At 37.7% G+C, this 26411-nt stretch overlaps 1 long non-coding RNA gene across 1 annotated transcript; it reads left to right on the top strand.

Moving 5' to 3' along the window:
- Nucleotides 1-1106: 1106 nt before the first annotated feature.
- Nucleotides 1107-3296, top strand: LOC138826723 (uncharacterized). Its single transcript, XR_011371828.1, has 3 exons — nt 1107-1155; nt 1378-1494; nt 2151-3296. It is a non-coding gene; the product is annotated as an uncharacterized lncRNA (long non-coding RNA).
- The last annotated feature ends 23115 nt before the right edge of the window (nt 3297-26411 follow it).

The raw sequence follows: 26411 nt of genomic DNA, 5'->3' as shown, positions 1-26411 counted from the left end.
GCTCAGAGGAGACTGGCTACCAGCCCCTTAATATCTGTTTCTCTCTAGCTCCTTCTTTTTTTATGAAATTGCCACTGACCACCTGCAAGTGGCACCAGCAAGATCTTAGCCTCGGGCCTTAGCCCAGGGGGTCTGAGTACGGGGGAGAACCTGTCAGTCTGAGGGGACAGCCACTAGGAACTTCTTTCCCTTGCCCCAAGATGACTGGGAATTCTCCTCTGCCTTGGAAGGCTCCTGGGTCAATGTTTGCAGGAATCTAAAAGAAAAATCCTCCCGAGGTGAGTAGAGGGGGTCCGAGTCCCCTGGTAAGTGAGTGGTGTTGAGATGTTGCCCCATTCACTGAGACCTGATTTCGTCTTTGTGGCCACTTGTCTGTCTTGTTTACTTTGGTGTGTTTTCTGTTCTGTTTTCTGAGGTAGGGAAGTTCTGGGTGAGAGTGGCAGGCTCACTCAGCAAACTCTGGATTCAGCTTGAGAACAGCACAGATTTCTGGGGGCCCATTAGTCCCCAACTCAGCCTTTGGTTGTTGTTTTGTCTAGTTCCGTTTTAGAATTGGTACCAGTTTTAAATGTGAATCCTTGGTTTTTGTGTTTATCAGTGTTTTTGATATTTATTTGAGCATCTCTGGGGGAATAAAAGTCTCAGCCTCCGGCTGGGCTTGGTCACAGACCTGCTAAGTCTCCCTCCCCCCTTCTTTTGTTACAGCAGCCAAGAGGAGGGGCATGGACAAGCCTCAGGTGCACCTTCTCCTGGTGGAGGCTGCTGGAGAGCTTAGGGTGTAGATAGCAATGAGCCTGGTCTGGACTTTCAGCTGCTCCAGACAGCTTAACAATTTGTAAAGTGCTTTTGTCAAAATGGGTAAAAATCACGCCCGTTCAGTTTCAGGTGACCCCCTCACCCAGCCCTCCTCCAACAGAAGGGATTCAAAAGACTAATTAGTGAAATACCTTGCTAAACAAGCAAGCCCTGGAAAAATGAAGCTCAACAAAGGTACTTCGTTTAAAAGAAATATTGTCTTAAATTTTTTTTTAAAACTTTAGAAAATCTATGTACAACTGATTTTGATTTTTTGTGTGCTTTAAGATCTGTGTGAGTGTTTTGTATGTGTTTAAGAACATGTTCAAGATCAGAGTTGTCAGCATGCTGTAACAATGGGTGAGTTTAAGTTTAAAATTCAAAAGGTTATGAGGTTTGGACATTACCAAAAATTTTAAGGAATCTTCACATTGTTTTTAACGGCTTTTTAAGTATTCTTTAACTTAAAAATTAGAAAATCTGGTGTTGAGTTCTAATTTTATTCCCTTGTGGTCAGAGAGAATGCAAGGTTTCTGAATTTGGACAAGTTTGCTTTGTGGCCTAAAATGTGGTCTATTTTAGAAAATGTTCCATGTGCTGTTGAGAAAAACGTGTATTCTTGTGGAGAGCTGCGGGAGCCACGACCAAAGACGGCCAGGCAGTAAGGCGTGGCCACAAAAGCAACATTGTAGCTCCTTGGTAAGATGGCGCTGGCTCCCGCCTTCTGTCTTCCCGGTGACAAGTGCTCTCTGTAAAAACAACTCCTTATATGGCTATGACTTGGTTCCTAGTTTGCTTCCATGTTTGCGACCCTATCGGTATATGCCACGTGGTGCTTCAGGATTTGCCATCCAGGAGACTTATAACCAGAGCGCGGGGGTGGGGGGACAGAGAAGCAGGAAGAAGCGGGCAGAAGAAGCAGGAGAGAAGATGTTGTAAAAGGTCCTGAATAAACCGCATTGAGAAGAATCCCGGGTCGCGTCTTCCTTGCTGGTCGAGGTGGTCGCGACATATTCTTATGCTGCTGGGTGAAATTTTTGGCTGATGTCTGTTAAATCTAGTTGATCTTTGCAGTTGTTTAGATCTGCGGTTTCTTTGTTGAGTTTTTGCTGAGTTGATCTATCTAGTTGGGAAAGTGGTGTGTTAAAATCCCCAACAATTAATGTCTTTGGATCTATGTAGGATTTGAAGGAAAGTAGTGTTTCTTGGATAAATTTGGGTGCTCCGTTGTTTGGTGAATAGATATTTAGAATTGTAATATCCTCCTGAAGGAGAGATCCCTCAATTAGTATGTAGTGACATTCTTTGTCTCTTCTCACGAATTTTAATTTGAAGTCTATTTTATCTGATATTAGGATTGCAATTCCTGCCTGTTTATGGGGGCCATATCACCTTGCACCAGAATCAACTCCAAATGGATCAAAGACCTCGAGTCAAAGCAGACACTCTGAAAACATTACAGGATGCAATAGGAGAAACGCTAGGTCTCCTTGGCACAGGCTGAAAAATTTTTAATAGAGAACCAGAAACAAAACAAATCAAAGAAAGGTTGGACAAATGAGATTGCATGAAGTTAGAGAGCTTCTGCATGGCAAAGGACATAGCTAGCAAGATCAATAGAAAGCCTATGGATTGGGAGATCTTCACTAGCCATACAATGGACAAGGGTCTCATATCTAATATATACTTAGAACTCAAAAAATTAAATCCCCCGACAACAAATCCTCAAAGAAACAACTACCCAATAACTAAGTGGGCTAAAGACTTAAAGAGAAACTTCTCTGAAGAGGAAAGAAGGATGGCCAATCAACACATGAAGAAATGCTCAACCTCTCTAGCCATAAAAGAAATGCAAATCAAAACAACATTGAGATACCACCTCACTCCAGTTAGAATGGCTGAAATCAAGAACTCTAAAAACAACAGATGCTGGAGGGGATGTGGACAGAAGGGAACCTTACTGCATTGTTGGTGGTCATGTAAAGTTGTTCAACCACTTTGGAAAGTAGTATGGAGGTTCGTCAAAAGACTCCACATAGAGCTCCCATATGACCCAGCAATCACACTTTTGGGCATTTACCCAAAAGTATACAAACAAAACCACCAGCACGACTATGTTTATTGGAGCACTATTTACTATAGCTAAGTTATGGAACCAACCCAGATGCCCCTCAGTAGATGAATGGGTCAAGAATATGTGGTATATATACACAATGGAATTCTATGACTCCATCAGAAAGAATGACATTGCCCCATTTGTTAGGAAGTTGAAAGACTTGGAAAAAATTATATTAAGTGATGTAAGCGAAGCCCAAAGAAACATAGGTCCCATGGTTTCCCTTATTTGCAATATCTAGTATATGTCTGAGTCAAGCAGAAAAGGTCAGATCAGGTGATGTTAGGAAAATGAACTCTAAGATATGTATTCAAATGTGTTTTTTTCTTTCATGCATTTGTTTCTAATGCATTTATAAGATTATTTCTTTGTTGCTTTGTATGTCCCCCCCACACACAGTATAACCCCTGCTTTCACTGTATTTGATGTTGGTATAATTTGTGGAGGGGAAGGGGAAAAACAAGTCGTTTAAATAAGGATACAGGTGGACCCGTTGCAACAATGAAAAGTACAAGTTTTCATGTGGAAAACCAACTTTACAACTTTGTTGCGGGGGGGTAGGGGCGGGAAGGATTGGGTGGGGGGGTGGGGGGAGGCTGGGAAGGGATGGAAAGGGGAAACAAAGGAGGAGGCTACAATGCTTGATAAGAAATGTACTCATTATCTTGCCCATCTAATTGTAACCCCTCTGTACAGTATTTTCACAATAAAAATAAATAAAAATTAAAAAATTAGAAATCTGGTATTTTAAAATCTAATATTTTAAAATGCATACAGCTGTTTATACTGTAATCAAGATATCTGGCTTAACACAAATACATTGGCTGTTTGGAATTTAGTTCCTTGGCTAAAATTTGGGGATAAATATTAGAAATTTAAGTGTAAAGGTTAGTTTAACACTGTCAAAGATGTTACCTGTTCTGTCTGTCTAAAACTGTGTATTTCATTCGAGAACCAAGAGATAAGAAAAGGGAAAACTTAGAAACCAACAGAAGACCTGTCTTTAGGGGTGAGGAGTGAACAGGCAGAAGCGCAGTTCAGCTGGTCATGTATGGTGGGACAGGCCCTGAGGAAGTCCACAGATAATGGGACAGGCCCTGGGAGGAGTCCATGCATGGTGAAAGGGGGCAAACTTGCACAAAGGCAGTTCACCTAACACTAAAGAGTTGGCTTAGGTACGTGCCCATTCCATAGGAGGGGCCAAGTGGCCCATCTTTGTTCTGTCCCTTTTCCCTACAGATTGACACTGGAAACATGAGTGTTAAAATGAGTGATGTGATGATCTGATTAGTATTGCTAAAACTGCCCCTTGGACTTAAAAAGAGGGTTAAAAAGTTTATTTGTATAATGTGATTTGCTTTCAATGATGTTCTACAAGTAGTATATGTTTCTAAAATCATAAGGGTGTTATGTCTAGCTTCTTGGTACAGTGATGGTGATTGTAATTCTTGCATTAAGGAAAAATTGACATTTAAGTTTAAAAGTTTTAGTGTGTATCTGTTTTAAAACAAGCAGCCAAGAGACAATGAATGACACTTTGCCTCAAGATTTTAAGAGATTTTTTAAAATGCAACTAAAAACTAATGTATAGAATATTAAAAAGGAGATTAATAGGAGGCTTAAAAATTAGGAATGGATTTTTGGATATAAAGTATAAGAGTAAAATTGTTCTTAATATTTGCCTCAAAGTGCACAAAGGAAAAATTAGGATTACCAAAATAATTGCTATTCTAGTTTGCTCTTATAGGTTTTTTTTAAACAGTTTCCAGCAAGCCCAGAGCAAAGTACAAAGGATTCTTACAAGTTTGTTAGATGTAATTTTGGCTTTTATAAGTTCCAGGTAAGAGCATGCTTAAAAGCTACTTCTATGTTGACCACCTTGTTGCTTTTAATTGGAATAAAGTGGCCTTCTATAAGACTCATTGATCTGCAAACTGGTTCGAAGCCAGCCCAGGGAAGAAAAAGGTCCCTGTGAGACTGTCACCTCTAATCATCCAGCAGAGTGCTGAACGAGCAAGCAGAGTTGCTTTGGGACTCAAAGTGGCAGAGTGCTAACCTTGAGCTGTAGAGCTGAGGGACAGCACTCAGGCCCTGAGTTCAAGTTCAGCGACCAACTAAGGGAAATGCCAATGAGGCATTTTTTTCCAGTGTGGAGAAGACACTCCTGGAACGAAAGCAATGGTGGAGCATCCAGAGGTAGTAAGCCACTGCTTGGATGGCAGATATGTCGGATCCTAGAGTCATTTGTGCATGGCCCTTCAAGAATTGATCAGAGCCAGGAGGTCATGCGAAGACAGTTTGTAAACATGCCTAATGTCCATGACTATTTACCTCGTAAGGGACAGGAACTTGCCATCCTGTGACAGTAGTAAAAAGCTAAAGTTATAGAATGTGGGGGATAGTTTAAATCCCAACCCTTGTATGTGCCAAAAATTCTAATTGGCAATAATTTTTGAGCTGACACCAGCTACATGAAATTCATCTCCTCAGGAAAAAGTTTGTAAACCTGTAAGTGTGTTTCTATTGATATCTCTCTGAAGGTCTGCATAGGTAACTGGGGCATCATTAGAGACCACATTCCTAAGCCATCCAGAAAGATGCTTTTGCAAACCAGAAGGCTAAACAAGCTACACTGCTGTAGCCAGAGAAAAGGTTTGTGCATTTGCCAAAAGTTAAAATATTGTTCTTTGTAAAATAGGCTAAGGTTATAGGTTCCTGGCTAGGTAGGATCAACACCCCTGAGTCAGCTTAAAGAAGTTACAGAAGATGAATATTCACCCATCTTCTGCTTTTAAGAACAAGGGACCAGAGTCACTTTAAAAAGTTGTGTCCAAATAGACAGAAGGAAAAGGCATGGGAAATAGTACAGGCCTGAGCCCTCTATATCTGCCTAGAAAATCAGCCTTATTAAAAGAACTATCTAGTTTAAAAAGTTGTCATCTTGGTAAATTGTCATAGGCTATTGTCTAAATAGTCTTAAAAACTAGTGGGGTCACAGCCTGCCTAGCCTATGCAATGTATCCTTAACCAGTCTGTGTAGGAATTTGCAGCCCAGCAGGAGGTGTGACAGTCCCTTGAAGCCACTGAAAGACCCTGCTGCTGCTGCTACAGCTTGACAGTCCCCTGGAAGAAATCTACATTGTTACCCTGACCACCTCCACTGTGAAAAAAGTAGAGTGAACTGCCTGATTCCATCACCTGAGACTGCATCCTGGTTGAAAGCTGCTGAAACTGAGATCTTGTGGGACATTCTTTTGGGTGATATCCAGAAACCTTCTCTATTCCCACAGTGGATATTGGGGGCAAGGATATCACTGGCTTGCTTGCCTTAGGCACTTCAGTGCATAATGACTGAAAATCCACTCTATAGTCACAGCCAAGTTTGGCTCTGGTATGGTAATAACCTGAGTTTGTTTTCAATACAGGTAGTAATGAGACCCAGCCCTGCTCTTAGCCTTAAAATCTAGCAAGTTTCTGCATCCCAGTGGTGACTTGAGGCTGCTCTGAGATAACTTGGTTCTGCAAGCCAAAGGAAAAATGGGCATTTTAAAACTCTAGCCACAAAGAAGTTCAAGGAATTGCAAACAAGAGGAGGGTAGTAAAGAAAGCCTTGGGAAAGGAATTGGGAAAAAATTAGTATCCTCTTTGGATAAAAAAGGATTTGAAAAGTAAGGATTGTCTTAAAACATTAAGTCATTGGAGTAAAGAAGACAAACCTCAGACAGTTTAAGTATGTAGTAAATGGTATGAGTGTGTCTTAATATTGGAGCTTCATGAGTACTGCTGGTATAAAATTAAGTGAACTGATATACAGAGTCAGGACTGGTGGAAAAAAATGTAAGGGCCTTTGGTACTGTTAATTTTGTTACTCACAGTCGGGTCCAGTGTTGTAAACCGGCTAGGGATGTTTGTTAGAAAACGCATTAACACTGTACAGCTGATGATCTTAAAGGCTCAATATCATCTGGTACCCAATGGAGAACATGATGTGTGCCCTTAAGGACCATGATTGGCCCTTAAGGCCTATCAGAAAGGGGGAAATGAGGAGCCTGAGGCCTGAGTGACTCCATCTTGAGCTAGATGTCATCTTCTGAAGTATGAGTTATGCAGCTGACCATGAGCCCGACCAGGGAATGAACAGAAGAAGCAATTCCCTGGCAACTAGGAACATAAACTATCCTTGGGGAAACCGCAGGCAGGCAGGTGCTGGAGGGCATGGTGACCCCCGCAGTCAGGCCACAGGTGATGTTTGTTTAAAAAAGGACCCCTGCAGTTTAGCAAGTGTGTCCTTGAGACTCCCTGTGGTGCAAGCCAACCAGTTTAAAGTACTTCAACCCTCTGATCTAACCAACAACCTGTTTCTGCTTTGTAGTGCGCCAGTCATACTATAGAATTGTATTAAGAGTTTCCCTGCGATGTGTTATAATTTGTTGTAAGATGCTATGATGTATACAAAGTCCCTGCCTTCCCTAAAAATTGTATAAAAAGTACTATAACCCTGGTCTTGGGGCCTCTTAGCGTCATGGGCTGCTGCCATGTATGTGGTGGGACCAAGTTCTAGCTTGCAATAAAGACTCCTTTGCTTTTACATTGTTGATGGTCTCTGGTGGTCTTTTGGGTAAGGATTTCCAAATTCGATTTTACACTGTCTTTCTTCCATCCTGTTTCTGGCTCCCTTATCAAAGATTATGTGCCTGTAGGAGTGGATTCATTTCTGGGTCTTCAATTCTGTTGTATTGATGGAATTCTGTGCTTCTATCGGAAAGAATGGCACTACCCCATTCCTGAGGAATTGGAAAAACTGGAAAAAATGATATTAAGTGAAATAAGCCAGATCCAATTAAATATATACTGCATGATTTTCCTCATTTATAATAACTAGAATATGCCCATAAATCTACAAGTTAATCCAGTAGGTAGTAAAAGACAAATAATTATACTTGGGCATGAATAACTAACAGCAATCTAAGCATTCACATGGTGAAAACAAGGGCAGCTATTCTTAGGAGAGGATCACAATGGCTCAATACCTATGTACATATGACCATATTGCAATGAACTCTAAGAATCAATCATGCATATGAAATACATATATCTGTATATAATTTAATAGATGTCATAAAATAACCGACTTCCCTGTAATCTCAAAGCAAAATTGTAGGTTTAGAAGATAAAATTGAGGAATGTTTTCAAAACAAAAACAAATATATAGAGGAAAAAGTGGGAGAGAAAAGATAAGATGAAAAGTAGAGTAGCTATCTATTGAAGAATTCATAAAAAATTTCCAAAACTATACAAGAGAGCTGGGATACAGCTCAGTTGTAGGACTAGACTAATATATACAAAGCCATGGGTTCAATCTCCAAGAAGGCATAATAAGGTAATAAATAGTAATAATAAAATAATTACTTGAAATAAATGCTTTCATGTTAGAGAGGCCTGATTCTTAAAACAGTATACAAATTACTCTCAATTCTTGTATCCAATGACATAAAACTACAAGAATGAAGAGGAAATAGTTTTCCTTTTCTATCCTTTCCTTTAGTTTTCTGTTTTCTTCTTTTCTTTTTTCCTTTGGCACTACTGGTGCTTGAAGTTGCTAAGGCTCTGACCACTATTTTTCAGATGAGGTCTTACTTCTTGGCCAAGCCTCCTTTGAGCAATGATCTCTTACCTATGGCTTCCACAAACATGAGATAACAGGGAAATTACACTATACCTAGCTTTCTGTGTTTTTATAGTTTCTCACTTTTTTTTTTGTCAGAACTGGCCCTGGATGTTGGTGTTCTAAAGTTCTGCCTTCTAATTAGCAAGCTTGGACTCAGACTATTTTCCAATGTAAACATTCAATATTGACTTCTATTTTCTAGATATCATTAAATTCTATTGAGCTTAGTATGGATCTTTATGATGTTATAAGAAGAACACAGAGAAATCCCTTGAATATTTTCCCAGTTTCTTTAAATATTTATAGAATGACATCACAAGTAGGACATTAATATTTCACAAGTGCCTTATGCAGACTTCAGTTACTTTAATTATTTTGTGCACATATTAAGTCCAATATAATTTTATCAATTCTATATTAATATATCATATTTACAGATAACGTTTCTTTACCAAAAATGAGTCTTGTCTCATGCTTCCCTTTTATAATTAAACCCACTACTTCTCTTTGTCCCATCCCAAACCTGTTTCATCCTGGCAACCAACACATTTTTTTTTTCTCCGACTTCTAGCTCATGCAATAAATAAGCTTTTAGAATTTCCTTCAAATCTCTGGTAGATTATTGTCAGTTGTTGTATGCCTTAATAATGTATTGTATTCCCAGAAGTTGCCTTTGGTTCTGTCATTATAGAATGTAGCACAATTCATTTCCCATTTACCTGAAGAAAGCCTGAACTGACTAGAGGAAATAATGCTGGTATAAACCTATGTGTTTTGGCCTTTGGGTGAATGTTACATTTTATTTCTATGAGACAAAGCCTAAAGAACTCAATTCCTGTGCTATACTGTAGGTTGTTGCATATTTCATATTCTAGGAACCTGTCAAAATGTTTTCAGAAGTGGCTTTCCCATTTGAATTCCTGCCAGCATCCATTTTCTCTGTTTCTTGATAGCATTTAGTACGGACATTGTTGTATTATGTGAAGTAATTCTCATATATGTTTTATAATGTCATTTTAGTTTTAATGTGCATTCATTTGATGACTGATGATGCTTTTCTTGTGCTTATTTTTCACAACATGTATTTTGCTGGTTTCTAATCGATTTTTTTTTTTAACATTAGGTTTTGAGCATTTTATGTAGAGTCTACATTTGAGGCATTCTTCAGGTACAGGATTTGCAAATATTTTATCCTTGACTATGGGTACCCTTCATCATCATTACCACCACCATCATCATCATCACTATTAGTATTACTATTATTAATTTTGTACATGTATGTATGGTCCTGGGGATTGAAATCAGGGCCCCTGAGATTTGTTGCATTTTGTTAACAATTTGCCATTTGAGGGGCCGGGAAGGTGGCTCAATGTAGAGCGCTTGCCTTGCATGCATGAGGCCCTGGGTTCTATTCCTCAGCACCACACAAGCAAAAAAGAAAAAAGCCAGAAGTGGCACTGTGGCTCAAGTGGTAGAGTGCTAGCCTTGAGCTGAAGAGCTGAGGGACAGCACCTAGGCCCAGAGTTCAGGCCCCATGACTGGACCCAAAAAATAAAAAATAAAAAAAAACAATAAAAAAAACAATTTACCATTTGAGTCATGCCTCACTTTTGGCTTTTTTGCTGATTAAGCAGAGATAAGATTCTCAGGGACTTTATTTTGTGGGCTGCCTTCAAACAGTAATACTCAAATCACAGCCTAGCTGTGATGAGATACATGAGCACCCTGCTCCTAAATTCTATTCACTATTTGTATACGAGACTAAATTATTTTAGACTTTTATTGAGTTTTATTGAGTTATACTATATCAAGTTTTCCTTTTCAATAATTTTAATGCCATATTTAAGTATGCTTAAATTGTCAAGACATCTTCCTTTGCTTTATATTTACATCACTCTTTTGTTTTATATGCCACTTTCAAAACCTGCTTGAAGATAATATTTGAATAAATTGTTATATTTAAGTCAACGTTCACTTTTTAATTCTCCCCAATACTGTCTAATCTATCACCACTTATTAAAGAGAATGTCATTCCACAAGTGTTTGGTTTTAAACTCTTATTAAATATTCCTTGATAATATGTATGTGGCTCTAATCTGGTGCCGTCCAGACCCATTGAGCTTTATAATCTTTCCTCTATAAATATAACAATTTTACACTAACACCACCTTTAATATTAGACAGAGAAATATATTCCAGTTTATTTTCTTTTGTCAATGAGTCAAGAGTGCTGGTCAGGTGTTTCAAGAAATTGTCATAAACTTATAAATAAAATTGTGAAGCTGTGCACTGTCAGCTCATGCTTATAATCCTAGCTGCATAGGAGACTGAGATCTGAGGATTGCGGTTCAAAGCCAGCTGGAACAGGAATGTCTGTGAGACTCTTATCTCCAATTAATCACCAGAAATCCAGAAGTGGCACAGTTGCTCAAGTGGTAGAGCACTCACTTTGAGCTGAAGAGCTGAGGGACAGTACCCAGACCCAGATTTCAAGCCCCAAGAATGACCAAATAAAAGGAGGGGGATGAAGCAGGAGACAATTAAATAACTTTGCTCAAATGTATCCTCCAATCCACAAAAATTATATGTCTGTATTTACTTAGATTTTTGCCTTTATATTCAGCATTTTATAATTTTCAATGATACTGGGTGAACAACACTGAAATACATTTTGACGATGTGTGGAGATAGCACAAAGACATTAACAGAAAACAGTTGAAAAATAAGGGGCAACGGGAATGGAGAAAGACAGAAACAGGTTAATCAGGCCTTTGATCAATATGTGCATGTGCAAAATATTTCAATAAGATTTCTTCGTACAATTAATATGCACCAATTAATAAATATCTTCCAAAGGCATTGGTATTCATGTATGACATAAAGGATAAATACAGATTCTCTGGTGAAATGAAACAAAGATAGACGCGAAAATACATAATTATAGTAATTGTGTAAACGAACTAAGAAATTTGGTCAACATTCTGAGGGCTCATGGTTCATTAGACTAGAAGGCCATTGGTGTCTAAGATAATACTAAAATGTTAGACTTGAGCCTATCTTTAAGACTGCTTAATGCTAAAGTAAAATCAATAAAGGACATGTTTGGCAAATAAAGTAAAATGATCGCTTATGGACAAATGAAAATAATAATATACATATATAGTTATTTGTATATATACACATATAAATATGAAATATGCATAGGTACACATAGTATGTATAGATATACACTTATTTAAAGAGATTTGAATCAGAAATATATTAAGAGCATATTAATGCCAATGAAAAACTTTAACCATCCTGAATATGTTATCCAAAAATCCAAATACATATCTCTGTAATAATATACCAACAACCAAAGAACATATTAAAAGATCATAGCATACCTAGACATTGCATACATATAGAGATTAGTGGAAATAGAAACAACAATAAGATAGCACTGCACAACCACTATGTAGAAATTGGAATCCTTATACATTGTTGCTTAGCACTTACAGTGATATAGTCAGTTTATTAAACATACTGGCAATCTTTAAGATACTACACATCTAGTTGCTCTATTATCCAGCATTTTAAGTCATAGTTTTATATACAAAATAGATTTCAACACATGACCAATGAGACACATGTACAAGAATATAGATAGCAAAACCTTTTACAATAATATATAATAAAATATTGAAATGCCCATTGAGGACATTATATAATTCTATACATGTATACAAAACAATATGGTCTATCTGTCAGAAAAATTTACATGAACTTACTTGGGAAACACTAATATTACATGGGAGAAATGCATAAAATAGACTGCATTTTCTAATTAAATGAGCTTTTTAAAATTGGCACATCTGTAGTGGTAGACTATGAAGTAAGGTTGGTCAAGTGGAGGGTAGGTTGAAATGATGACAGGAAGTGACTACTAATAAATATTGGAGTATTTTGAGGGGGTAGTAATGATAAAATGTTCTAGAACTGAAGGTGATGTTCATAGTCCAACTCTTAACTTTCTATGAATCATTGTACTTTATCGAAGAATTACAGATTGCATTTGCATTAACCTTAGGAAAAATTTTAGAATAGTAGTGGGTGAATCTGAGTGTTAATTTAGCATTTAAAATCACAGAATTCTGTAATGCATAAGTTTAATATGTTGATGAATGAGACTATCAATAAAATACGAATTGTGACATATCCTCTAAGTGACTATATATGACATTGTGAGTCAGTGAATCTTCTACAAAATTATGTAAATTGAGAGATGAGATAGGATTGAGAAGGATGAGAGACAATGATCATTAAGATGCATTGTACTGGGCTAGGAATGTGGCTTGGTGGTAGACTTACTTAGTGGTAGTGAGAAGCCCTGGGTTTGATTCCTCAGTACTACATAAACAAAACAAGCTGGAATTGGTACTGTGACACAAGTTGCAGAGTGCTAGCATGAGGAAAAGAAGCTCAAGGACAGTGCCCATTGTCAAGGCCCTAAGTTCAAGACCCAGGACTGGCAAAAAAAAAAAAAAGAAGCATTGTATTAAGACAGGCACTAGCAGCTCATGCCTGTAATCCTAGATACTCAGGAGGCTGAGGATTGAGGTTTGAAGCCAGCCCAGGCAGGAAAGTCCATGAAATTCTTATCTCCAGTGAAATCTGAGAAAAATCTGAAAGTGCTGCTGTTCCTCCAGTGATAGATTTCTAGTGTTCATCCAAAGGAGCTCAGGGTCAGCTCCCAGGCAAAGAGTTCAAACCTCAGGAAAGAAAAAAGGAAAACAAAATAACTCACTAAACACTATTTATAAACTGCCTGGTCAAACAGCAACCCCCAATCACATACTTAAAGTTTATTAAAAATATGATTAGAATAAAATGCAAGTCATTTTAGGGACCAAACATAGATAGAATACAAAGGTTCTTTACAGGGACAAAGTAAATTTTATATCATGCAGTTTGAGTTGAAATTTGTTCTTCAGTCTTATTAAATCATTTGTGAAATTGACAATAGTGCCAATTACAGATTTATTTCCTTGAGGAAAAGGGTGAATTCTGATGTCTTGTCATAGCAAACCATAGTGGTAAATTTTTTGCCTCTTTTTGAAGTATAACTGATATTTTAAAGTAGATTTGCCCTACTATAATATTAATTTAATCAATCATTTCATTAGGGCAATGTTGGTCAGATTTTTTCCAGTAAATCTTATCCCTTATAATAAATGAGAGCATGCTGTGTCAGTCTCCTATTAATATGACAAAATAGTTTATGAAATCAACTTAAAAGGAGGAAAGATTAATCTTGGCTTCTGATTTTATACATTTCAGTTTATGTTTCTTATCCTCATTGCTTTGGGTTGACACAGTACCCATGTCAGGAACATGTGATGGAGTATGTATATTCGTGGAAGCCAGGAAGAAAAGAAGAGGAGGAATAGGAGTGGGAGAGGGAGAAAGAGGGGTAGAGAGAGAGGGAGAAGGAAAATGAGAAGGAGACAGAGAAGAAAAAGAAGGAAGAATAGGAAAGGACTTGGATCTTAACGTCCTCTGATCACAAGTTCTCAGTGACCAAATCTCTACAGCTGTGCCCACTTGAAAAGGTTCACCACCTCTTTATGGCAACATAGTGAAAACTAATTATTAATCCCAATCCTTTATGATTTCAGAGTTAATTTCTAGAATGGTGGGTAGATATTTCTGTACAATTGTGATAACTTCTGTTCCTAAGTATTTACTTCAATTAATCAGAGGAGCTATTTGGCATGGAGTTGGTTTGGTTATACAATTGCTGGAGAGATGAATGAAATATTTAGACTGCAAATACATTTTATTTAACAGATAAGGAAGCTTCAAGAGATTTCATTTTTGATCTTCAAAAATGACTATTTAATCTAACTCATAATGACTTGAATTTTTCATAATTTTATGGCATTTATATTCAAGTTTTTTTGTCATTTATAGTGAGGTTCATTCTTTCTAGTTGAAGGAAAAATGAATACTATAACTTCTATACAGAGTAGGTATAATATGAATTTCCTGCCATTCAATAATGTTATATTCAAATATATAGGAATAATTGGATAAGTCATAGAATATTTTGCTTTAGTTAGCTCATATTGAGATTGATTCAATTTCTAAAAATCAGTGTTGACATAAAATATATGAAATTCAGTGTTTCTCTGAAATGACTTGGTACACAAATCTCAGAAATACATGACCAGTAACTAAGATTTCTGCATATTCAAAAAAATGTATGAATCTAAATTTTATGTCAAAAAAGTTTAGGGTAAAAAGAATAGAAAATCATGTAGCTGCAATAGATAAAATTTAAAGTTAATGACAAATTGCTTCAGTCAGCCTGACAGATCCTATTGATTTTAGCTTACATGAGAAATTTGATTAATGATCCTTTTGTCGCTTTTGAATAATAGAGTATTCAATTTGTCCAAAGATTCTGTCATTGAAACCTTTAGTGCATATTTTTTCATAAAAATGAAAAGTATTTTTCCACAGTACAGGTTCAGATTTAATAACTAAATAAATATCTAAATGTTAATTTGTTAAATTGACCTCTGGAATTCAAATAATAAGAAATTTATTTTATTCTTAGATATATTATATCTGTGCTGAATATGAGTGTCTCAAGCTTCTAATCCTTGCTATTCTGGAAGCTGGACTTCAAAGCCAGCCTTGGCAAGAAAGTTTGTGAGACACATCTCAATTAATCACACACACACACACACACACACACACACACACACACACACACACACACACACACACACACACACACACACACACACACAGAAAGCCAGAAGTGGAGTTGTGGATCAAATGTTAGGGCACTATCCTTGAGTGAATAAAAGTAAAGGATAGGCCTTGAGTTCAAATCACAAGAACAAAACACGCACACACACACACACACACACACTCTCTCTCTCTCTCTCTCACACACACACACACAGACATGTACAATATTATGTCTAAATTCTTATTTTAGTTTGAAGAAATAAACAATGACATGAAAAGTAATATTTGTTACATATCCTGCATTTTTGTGAAGTGCTTTTTAGTGGTTTTTAGTTTTTTGTTTTAAGATATAGCTTAGGTTATTAAAATTAATATTAATCTATTTAATAGTTATAATTCGTCATAACACATTGGAGTACAACATTTGGTATTTTTTCTATAGTGTTAAGAAGTATTCTGAGTAAAAAAAAGAAATGAAGAATGGAAGAAAAAAGAAAGAAAAAACAAAGAAACAAGAAATAGAAAGAAAGAAGAGAGAAAGAGAGAGGTAGGGATGGAGGGAAGGAGGGAGGAAAGAAAGAAGAAAAGAAGGAAGGAAGGAAGGAAGGGACAAAAACAATTTAATTTATAAAATCTGATATTAACAGAACATAAATTTCATGTAAGTTAACTCTTTAGTAAATGCAAGGTTTCAATTGCCACTTCTCTGCATGTTCTCTATGGATGAATGAAACCAACAAATGAGGGATCATAAATAACCACCTGAATCTGTTTGCATCTGTAGTAAATATGTACACAAATCTTTTTCTCATTTTTTATACATCATTAAATAACTATTTGCAAACAATTTACATTTAGTTATAAATATTCTAAAAATTGATGTAACCAAAGGATGTCAATGTATTATATAATGTGAACTCTGGTATTTATAATGCTAATAATATTACATTCTTCATGTTATATTAATTATAACAATTACATTATGTATTTTTTCAGAGAAATTAGCATCCTCTAATTTTGGTGTCTGTGGGAGTCCTAATAGCAGACAGTAATTAAAATCAAAGGAGATCTGTATTTCTGAAAACAATTAATTCATTGGAGATTGTTCAAATACATCAGAAGGGCCTTAGAAATATTGCACCATGTTTACATGATTACCTATGATGTGATTCAAGAGCCACTAAACAATCGTACTTCACTTTGCCATTACTATAATTATTCCCATTGTTAAGAAGAATCATTCACATAATTTACACGATATAGGTTTGTCCTTAAGTTATTATTTCTTATGAAATAATATCCAAATTATACACTACACTAAGAGTTAAAGCAAAAGTTGCAAAATATATTGGACGATGTAACTACTTCCAGATATACATTTTGAAATTGTATTCTCTGTCTGGTGACATTAAAATCAACTTTTCAGAGATGACCCTGAAATAATGATCCTGATAAAAGAAGCCCAATGTAACTACTCTGCCATGTGAACGTTCAGCAAATAAATTATAATGAACCAGAAAGTAGACCCCCCATAAGACAAGGAATTGCTTTGAATAACCATTTTTATAACCAATGTTCAAGCTTCTAGAGTATGGGTAATATACTCCTGATGTTTTTAAGCCACTTACGTTGAAGTATTCTCTTATAGCAGCCCAATTGCTGACAAAAAGCAAAAGAATTTTTATTTAAATTTCAAATTTTCAGAAAAAAAGATTCATAATGTTTTATTATTGGAATTTGATTCTCCAAACCTCCAGGTTAAAAATATTTTTAAATGGGAATTGATTTGAGGTTAAACTCTCTATTCAACAATCATAATTAAGTTTTTGAATATTTTAATATCTTTAACTACTTGTACAAAGGAGTTGCTATTCACTGAAACAGTTTATGGATACAGAGCATCTTGATCAATTTCACCCATTTCAACATTCTCATCCATCCCTCCCAATCAAGCCCAGTCTTTACGTATCTCAATATTATGTCATGTATGGAATTACTTGCCATTTAACAAAGCAGTTTATGTGTACAATGCACCTGGAATTGTGTTACCACTTCAACATCTTCACCCCAATTTCACACTACCCCTTGCTTTGTATATTTCAAATCTGGGAAGTATGCAATGGTTTCTTGCCTAACCTTTTCCCCTTCAATTTCCTACCCCTCTCACATTGCCCCCCACTGTCCTCTCTTGCACTACACATTTACTGGCATTTATTTTGTTGGGCTTTGACTTAATCTTTTAAGAGAATGATAATATTTTCACACTACATAGACTCTGACACTTCAGATAATTCATTTGTATCTGTTTGCATACCATCCAGTATGTTTAATAAATGTTTATAAATTTACATTTAGAAGCAGCTGTTATCTACCACAAGTGAGGAAACCTAAGTTTCTCTGGGTGCAGTTAATTTCACTTAACATTATTATTTCTGCGTGTTTCATTTTCCTTAAGAATGGTACAATATTATTGTCTCTGATGGATGAATGGAATTTGAATATTTATGTGTATATATATATGTATACATACATACATACATACTTGTAAATAGTGACCAATAAAAGTATATATGTCTTGTATATATATATATATGTATATATATATCTATATATCTATATATACATATATATATACATACATACATATATATGTAGGTTGCTTGATTTCCCTCATTTGTTGTATTAGAATGTGCCTATAATTCTACAAGTAAACACACTTGGATGATAAAAGTGAAAACATTAGACTTGGACATGATAAATTATATGGGATTCTAAAAATTTATACAGTGAGATCAAATGGAGGATGCCCTTTGGAGAGGATCACAAAGGCTCAATAGCTATATCAACATTATCATATAAAATAATGTTCATCAAAATGATCTCCAAGAAATGATAATGAGAGTTTTATTATTTTGCTTTTTCCTTCTGTCTTCTGTTGCTGTTTTTATTTCTGTACCTTTGGTTTTATATGTAAGTTTGGAAAGGGCAAGGGGAAACACAGAAATGGTGGGACAAAGGGTCAACAAATGTAGCAGTGCTACTCAATAGACACTACATTGAAAATGAACTATACAACTTATGGGGGAGGGAGGTTGAAAGGGAAAAACTGGGAGAACATGAGGGAAGAAGTGACACTATTCAAAAGAAAGGTGCTCAATATCTGACTATGTAATTGTAACCCTTCTGTACATCATTTTTACAAATTAAAAATGGACTTCATAAACAGGCCAGAGTAGCTATACAAATATTAGACAAAATAGGCTTTAAATTAAAAGTGGAATGAAAGTAAAAAGAGACAAAGGAGGACATTAAATATTGATAAAGACAACTCTCCATCATGGCGATATTACAATTCTAAATATCAATGCCCTGAATCCTAGAGCTCCCAAATTCATCAGACAAATATTACTTAACCTAAAAATATGCATGCATCCAAACACATTGTTGGTTGCTTGAACACATCATTCTTACCACTGGACAGGCCATCCAGGTAAAACCTTAGCCAAAAAAACTTCAGACCTAAATAACTGCAATGACAAGCTATAACTAATAGATATCTACAGAATATTTCACCTAGCAGCATCGCAATATATATCCCTCTCATCAGCCCATGGAATGTTCTCCAAAATAGGTCATATCTTAGATCACAAGGAAAATCTGTGAAAATTCAAAAGTAAAAATGAAATTACTCCTTGTATCCTGTCAAACCATGATGGGACCAAATTAGGTCTTGACATCAAAAGGTATTAAAGAAAATTCTGAAACTCGCAGAGACTGAATAACACATTGCTAAATCATCAGTGAGTCACTGAAGAGATATGGAGGTCAGTTCCAAGGTTTATGGAATTCAGTGGAAGTGAACACACAAAATACTACCTCCCCTGGGACACGAGGGCACAGGCAATACTCAGAAGAAAATTTATAGCTTTGAGTATGTACAGCAATAAATTAGAACAATCTTGAATCCGCACTAATTATGCACCAATAGGTCTTTTGAAAAACAGGAACAAGCCCAACCAAAAACCTGTAGACAAATTAAAGAAGTAAATAAATCAGCGTCTCAAAAAACATACAAGCAATCATAATTGACTTTTATATACTAGTAGCTCACAATTCACCCAATGAATGTCAATGTAGCTATTTTCAGAGATAGACTCAACCAGCTCAAATCAGTGAACAAAAAAAATCTAGAATTCTAACAAGCAACATTCTGTTTGACCTTAAAAAATTCTCTGTTGTTATTATTAAGGTGATTTATAGAGGAATTGCAATTACATGAGTCAAGTAATGAGTACATTTCCTTTTATGAAATGTCTTCAGTTCCCTCATTTGTCCTGTCCCCATCCATGTGTTAAAGAGTTCACTTTTATCAATGTTCAATGAACTCTACTGCTGCAATTTTTCACCCTTTTCCCTAAAGCTCTGTGCCCACCCCCCACTTTCCTGAAGACGTACAATGAATACACTAGGCATAAGGTAAAGAAGACAGAATCATCACAAACTATAAAGAACAACAAACCAAAACAAAAAAAAAGTCTTCTGTTTCTGTATCTCATAGTTTGAGTATATACAGCATGTTATATAAATATAATTGTTTTTTTATCATTAAGTCAATTCAGGGATTAAGGTGTGATAACTTATAATGTTGCTTTCTATTTAATAATGCTCTTTATTTTAACACTAAAGTTGTAAGTAACACAATTCAAGTCCTAGTGAAATTTGTTTTTTTGTTTTTGTTTTTGTTTTTTTTGGTCGGTCGTGGGGCTTGAACTCTGGGCCTGGGCGCTGTCCCTCAGCTCTTCAGCTCAAGGCAAGCGCTCTTCCATGTGAGCTACAGCACCACTTCCGGTTTTCTAGTGGTTTATTGGAGATAGGAGTCTCTCGGTCTTTCCTGCCCGGGCTGGCTTTGAACGGCGATCCTCAGATCTCAGCCTCCTGAGTAGCTAGGATTACAAGCGTGAGCCACCAGTGCCCGGCGTCCTAGTGAAATTTGAAGGTTCAAAATTAAATTTAAAATTTCAAAATGTCTAATACTTCCACTTTGGCAACCAAAATGAAAAACAGGGATGTTTTATCCTCAAGAATGTAATTATTTCATGTGCAAAAAAATAAAATAAATGTAATATTAATTCAGTGGAAATAATAAATCAAATACTTATGCAATGCATCAATTCCATAGATTATGAGATCTACTGATAAAATTAATAAAACTTGTAAAGTTGGTTTTTCGACATAACATCTTGTACATCTCATTGTTGCAATGGGTCCACCTGTATCCCTATTTAAACAATTTATTTTTCCCTTCCCCTCCACAAATTATACCAACGAGGAGATTGGAAGGAATGGGAAGGGGAAACAAAGGAGGAGGCAACAATGCTTGATATGAAATGTAGTCATTACCTTGCCCATGTAATTGTAACCCCTCTGTATGGTATTTTCACAATTTAAAAAATAATAAAGAAAGAAAGAAAAATAAATAAAACCCAGGATTGGCAAAAATTTATTTTAAAAGAAAAAAAATGATTAAAACTCGTATTAAGTAGATTACTTAAGACATGAACCGAGTGATAATTTTCTTTTCTAGGTGAAGTTGATATAGAAATCAAAATCTAAAGATTCCAGAGTTCTGTGTGCTTATACATGTCAATTTATACATATGCTTGACTCACCTCGACATTATATGAAGATAACTGAGAACAGGACTAGAATAAAAAAAATCACTCAAATGTTTAGCTTTATTTTGTGACTAAATATGTATTTTTTATCTCTTTATTTTATTTGAAAAATCTGGTAATTTATTTAAGTCACATCAACAATAATGAGAAATACACAGCTCCTAGCTCCTTAAAAGACAATCAATAAGACAAAAAGAAAACAACAAAGAAAAAAATTGAACCTCATTTTGCATGTAGTCTTTGTATATTGTGGTGATTTGTAACTGTAGATTATGTGACTATCCCATGAATCTGGGCTCAAATCACTAGGGCTACTGGAAGAAAATTTCAAATTCTAGAGCAGCTAACACAGCTGTGCAGTTGCTTGTGGGTTTCACTGCAGTAGTAGCTGGGCCTGAACTGTACAAAGGAAATAATTTTAGTGCTTTGAAGGCAAAAATGTGATGAAAAGCATACTTTTATCTTCTTAGATGAAATAAGAAGACCACACTTTAAAGCTTACTAAATGATCAGCCCTTTAAAGAACAGTGCCATTTTTAAGGAACTCTAGATCATTCAAGTCCTTCATTCCATCCACAAGCATTGTTGCCATTCACAAATCATTGTCAAAGTGAATTTCCAGTTCTTTTTGATATTTCAAATGGTTTAGGAGTAACATAAACAATAATTCAAGTTGTTGAGAAAATTTAATTTAGAATAAGCAAGCAAATCAGATTCAACTCCATAGCATAACCTTTAGGAAAAATGAACTGAGGAATATGGCATGTCCTTTGTAATTTAATATTAGACATTAGGGCAAAATGCCAGAAGCAGACTCTACAAGGAAACCGAAGTCTTTGATAATATATATAAAAGATTACCCAGGGAAAAGTAATTTTACTTACATTTTCTATTGTATGATAACATTTTTGTCTGCTGTAGCGACCGTCTACTCGACCAGTGAGAAAGAACGACCACCACACCAGGAGTCTTCTCAGATCACGCTTTATTGGAGAGCCTTTTAGTTGATGGGAGAGCTTGAGCGCGAGAGAGTGTGCACCCGAAACATAGCCGCTTATATAGGGAAATAGGAACGCGGGTCAGTCTATTGTTGGTCGCCTGCCTTTCACCGTCACCAGGTGTCATGGGATTGGCTGGGGACTCTACCTGGCTCGCGCACGCGCAAAGCTCAGGCGTCCCGCCAAGCACCGTCTAATATGGGGTGGTTACCTCAAAGCTGCAAGGGAGTGGGCGGAGTCTTGCCCCGGCTCCCTACAGTTCCCCCTTCTTTGTTTTTTGGCAACAGGTAAGAGTAGAGGTTGGGCCTCTGTCTAAAACATTAGGACCTTGCACTGGCCTTCGCCTGAGGGGCGCGCCTTCCCCAGTGATGACCAGGCCCGTCCGATGCCTTTTTTGCAGAGGTGGGATCTTGGGCATCAACCCACTTGCAACCCAGCATGCTCTTCTTGAGGAGATGAGAACCATCTCCTCAAGTGCAGTGCACTTGCCTTGCACCCTGTCCCAAATTGCAAATTGCATACCTGTCCCGGTGCAATGGGATCCCCTGATCCCTCGGGGTGCTAAGGCTATGCAGAATGGTAAGGCTTAACTGCCTCTTAGGGCCGACAGCCAAATCTGGGGTGAGGATCCACTCTCCAAAGCGGCTAATGCTTGCAAGATAACAACCTTGTCCCTTCTGGTTTGGGCTCGAAGGTGACAGACCAACCATAGGCAGACCACTCATCCTCCCAAGCAGCAGGCTAAAAACATTCCGACTCCCACCCGCTCTTTGGAAAAGGACACCGCAGAGGCAATCCAGTCAGTAAATTGTAACAGCCCACAGCATCATCGGTTTAGCTATCACAGGGATTGCTATTAGCACTGTTGCTAACAGCAGGAAGATCAGCTGCATCTTCAAGAGGGGGTTCTGCTGCAGTCTCCACCGGCCTGGTCAGTCTCGTTGGCACCCAGTGAGGTACTTCTTGACTCTGTGGAAAAACACAAACAGCTCCCCTGGATCTCGTTATTACCGGATCCGGTCCATACCATTTATTATTAATAACATCCTTCCACATAACCATGTCTTTAGTATCCATGGAGTCTCTTGTCATATGCCGATCTGCGGCAGACTGATCGTTGTCATTTAGAATTAAAAAATTAAGGGTAAAGAGCACAAGAGAAAGTCTTTCCCTGGGGGACGCGGACTCAGCAATTCCCCCTTTTTGCTTTTGAAGCATTTCTTTTATGCTTCGATTAGCTCTTTCCACTATACCTTGTCCTTGAGGATTGTAGGGCAATCCGGTGGTGTGGGCAACCTGCATTTGTGCGCAAAAGGCGCGAAAACCATGGGAAGTATAAGCAGGGCCATTATCCGTCTTAAGTCTAAGGGGCTTTCCCCAAGCTGCCCAAGCTTCTAAACAGTGTATTCTGACGTGAGACACCTTTTCTCCTGCCAGAGGTGTGGCATGAATGACACCAGAAAAGGTGTCCACAGACACATGTAAATATTTCAACTTACCAAATTCCGTCAGATGAGTAACATCCATTTGCCATAGGGCGTTTGGTCTCAACCCCCTGGGGTTTACCCCCACATGGGGAGGATGAAGAAAGGTAACACAAGATTTACAGGCTTTAACAATATCTCTTGCCACATGCCTGGACAAATTATATCTTTTCCTAAGGGTATTAGCAGGTACATGATACAATTTATGAAAGTCTTTTGCCAATTCTACAGGATCAGCAGCAACCAGAGCCACAGCCCGAGTTGCCTGGTCCACCAAATCATTACACTTTGCCATCGGGCCCGGCAGCATAGAGTGGGCGCGAATATGTCCAATATAAAAAGGATGTTTTCTGTTTAAGATAAGGGATTGAATCTGTAACAAAACATTAGAAATTGTACTGGCCTGCTTAACTGAAGCAGCAACTTCAAGAGAAGCAACGGCATTTACAACATATAATGAATCAGAAAATAAATTAAAAGGTTGATCAAATCTTTTAAAAACTTCAAGCACAATTAAACATTCAACAGCCTGTGGGACATTTGGCCGAAAATTAAAGACCACCGGCTGTTTGTGTCCTAGAACAAAAAAGGCACCTTGTCCAGATTTTGATCCATCCGTAAAGATGGTTAGAGCATCAGCCAAGGGCTCCTTTGAAGTGACAACAGGAAAATACACTAAATTTTTGTTAACTATGGCAAGCAGAGGATGCTTAGGATAATGATTATCAATTACATTTGGAAATGAGCAAACAAGAATTGCCCACATATCCATTGTGGCTGCTAAAATTTCAACTTGCTCACGGGTGTATGGAATAATTAATTTATCTGGAATTTTTGCAAAGTGCATTAAACAATACTTTATACCCAAAATTGCCTGTTTAGCCACTAATTCAGGAAAATATTGAACAGTTTTTGCTCCCACAGAATTGCAGTGGAGCCACAATAAGGGGCCATTTTGCCAAAGAACCCCCGTGGGATAATTTTTTGTTTTTAATATACATAAATAAATAGGTAATTTTAAATCAACCCGTGAAAGTTGAGCCCTAGACAAAGCTGCCTCAACCTTTTGTAGGGAATTTAGTGCTAAAGGTGTCAGGGATCTAGAGGAGGTGACTTCAGGGTCACCCTCCAAAATAGCAAATAAAGGTAACAACTCTGACCGAGGGAGATTAAGAAACCCCCTTATCCAATTAATATCTCCTGCCAATTGCTGAAAATCATTAAGTGTTTTAAGATGACCAGTTCGAATGGAAAGTTTTTGTGGTTTAATCTTAGTAGGAGAAACAATGGTTCCCAGAAATTGAACAACACTAGTCGGCTGAACCTTCTCAGGGGCAATAATCAATCCCCTGTCAGCTAAGGTCTACGTTACCCGCCCAAACACCTTATGAAGAGTCTCTACCGAGGGAGCAGCCAACAAGATATCATCCATATAATGGACAATCCGTACTTTTGGAAATTTTTCCCTAACAGGGGTTAATGCAGCCCCCACGAACAATTGACAAATTGTTGGGCTATTAGCCATCCCTTGGGGGAGAACTTTCCACTGATAGCGAGCATCCGGGGTTTCATGATTAACCGAGGGCAAAGTAAAGGCAAAGCGCTCCCTATCCTTTTCATAAAGAGGTATGGAAAAAAAGCAATCCTTAATGTCTAAAGCTAAAATAGGCCACTCTCTAGGTAACGCAGAGAGCAGTGGAAGTCCCCTTTGGATGGGTCCCATAATTTGCATCTGGGCATTTACTGCTCTAAGGTCATGTAATAATCTCCATTTTCTGGAGGCCTTTTTGATCACAAAAATTGGGGTATTCCAACATGACACTGAAGGCTCAACATGCCCCAGCTGCAGCTGTTCCTGGACAAGAGTTTGAGCTGCTTCCAATTTTTCTCGAGAGAGGGGCCACTCAGGAACCCACACCGCCTTTTGCGTTAACCAAGGTATGGGTACCGCACCTTCAGTGGAAGCTTTGTTTACAGAGGCCCCTAAGAAAAACCCAAACCCTTCCTGTCCTGTTTAGGAAGTGGCTCTATCGGCTCCTTGCATCCTTGGAGACGCCGACCAAGCCCCAAGGCTGGAACAAATCCTTGCTGTTTCATCATATTCTGACTGGCCTCAGAATAATCATTAGTTAAAGTTAGCTTTAGCTGTTGCTGCACATCTCTTCCCCAAAGATTGACAGGGACATCTACCACAAATGGCTGCATTTTTCCAACTTGGCCTTCGTCTGTTCTCCAAGTCAATTCTTTTGCACTTAACTGTGGGGCATCGGCATAGCCCAGCCCTTGTAAGGTCTGGGAGGATTTCTGAGTTGGCCATTGCTTTGGCCACTCCCCTCTTTGGATGATGCTTCGATCTGCCCCTGTATCCACCAGTCCCTCAAATCTTCTCCCTTTCACTTGGAGAGTTAGCATGGGTCTTTGGTCTAAAGTTATGGATAGGCATGTAAGGTCGACTCCAGTGGAGCCTAGCCCTTTATCTCCTCTCTCTATCTCCTTAGCAGGGAAGTTGCCATGAAGAGAAGGCAAAAGCAGAAGCTGTGCGATTCTGTCCCTGGGAGAAATGGACACCACTCCATGGGGGACATGGCAGAGGACCTTGATAGTCCCCGTATAGTCAGGGTCAATTACTCCCGGGAAAATTATTAATCCTCTCATTGTGGAGGAGGAGTGTCCTAAAACTATTCCTACAGTGCCTTCATCTAGGGGTCCTGTCATGTCTGTCTCCACAATCTGGACTCCCATCTGCTGTGTTAATACCCGTCCGGAGGTGGCACAGAGGTCCAACCCTGCGGAGCCTGAGGTTGCTCTTTTTGGCTGGGGGGTTGTTGCGGGTGCTGTCCGGGAGCCAGAGTCTGAAATGCCCCATAAACTTTCGGGCCCTGGGGACGAGGGCCCTTTTCTCCGTTTTCTGGATCCTGTTCCGAATTAGTGTTT

Source organism: Dipodomys merriami, unplaced genomic scaffold (assembly GCF_024711535.1).
Source record: "Dipodomys merriami isolate MVZ:Mamm:240054 unplaced genomic scaffold, mDipMer1.0.p SCAF_1494, whole genome shotgun sequence".
NCBI lineage: Eukaryota > Metazoa > Chordata > Mammalia > Rodentia > Heteromyidae > Dipodomys > Dipodomys merriami.
Note: the sequence above shows the minus strand (reverse complement) of the source record. Positions and strands in the feature narration are given on the sequence as shown.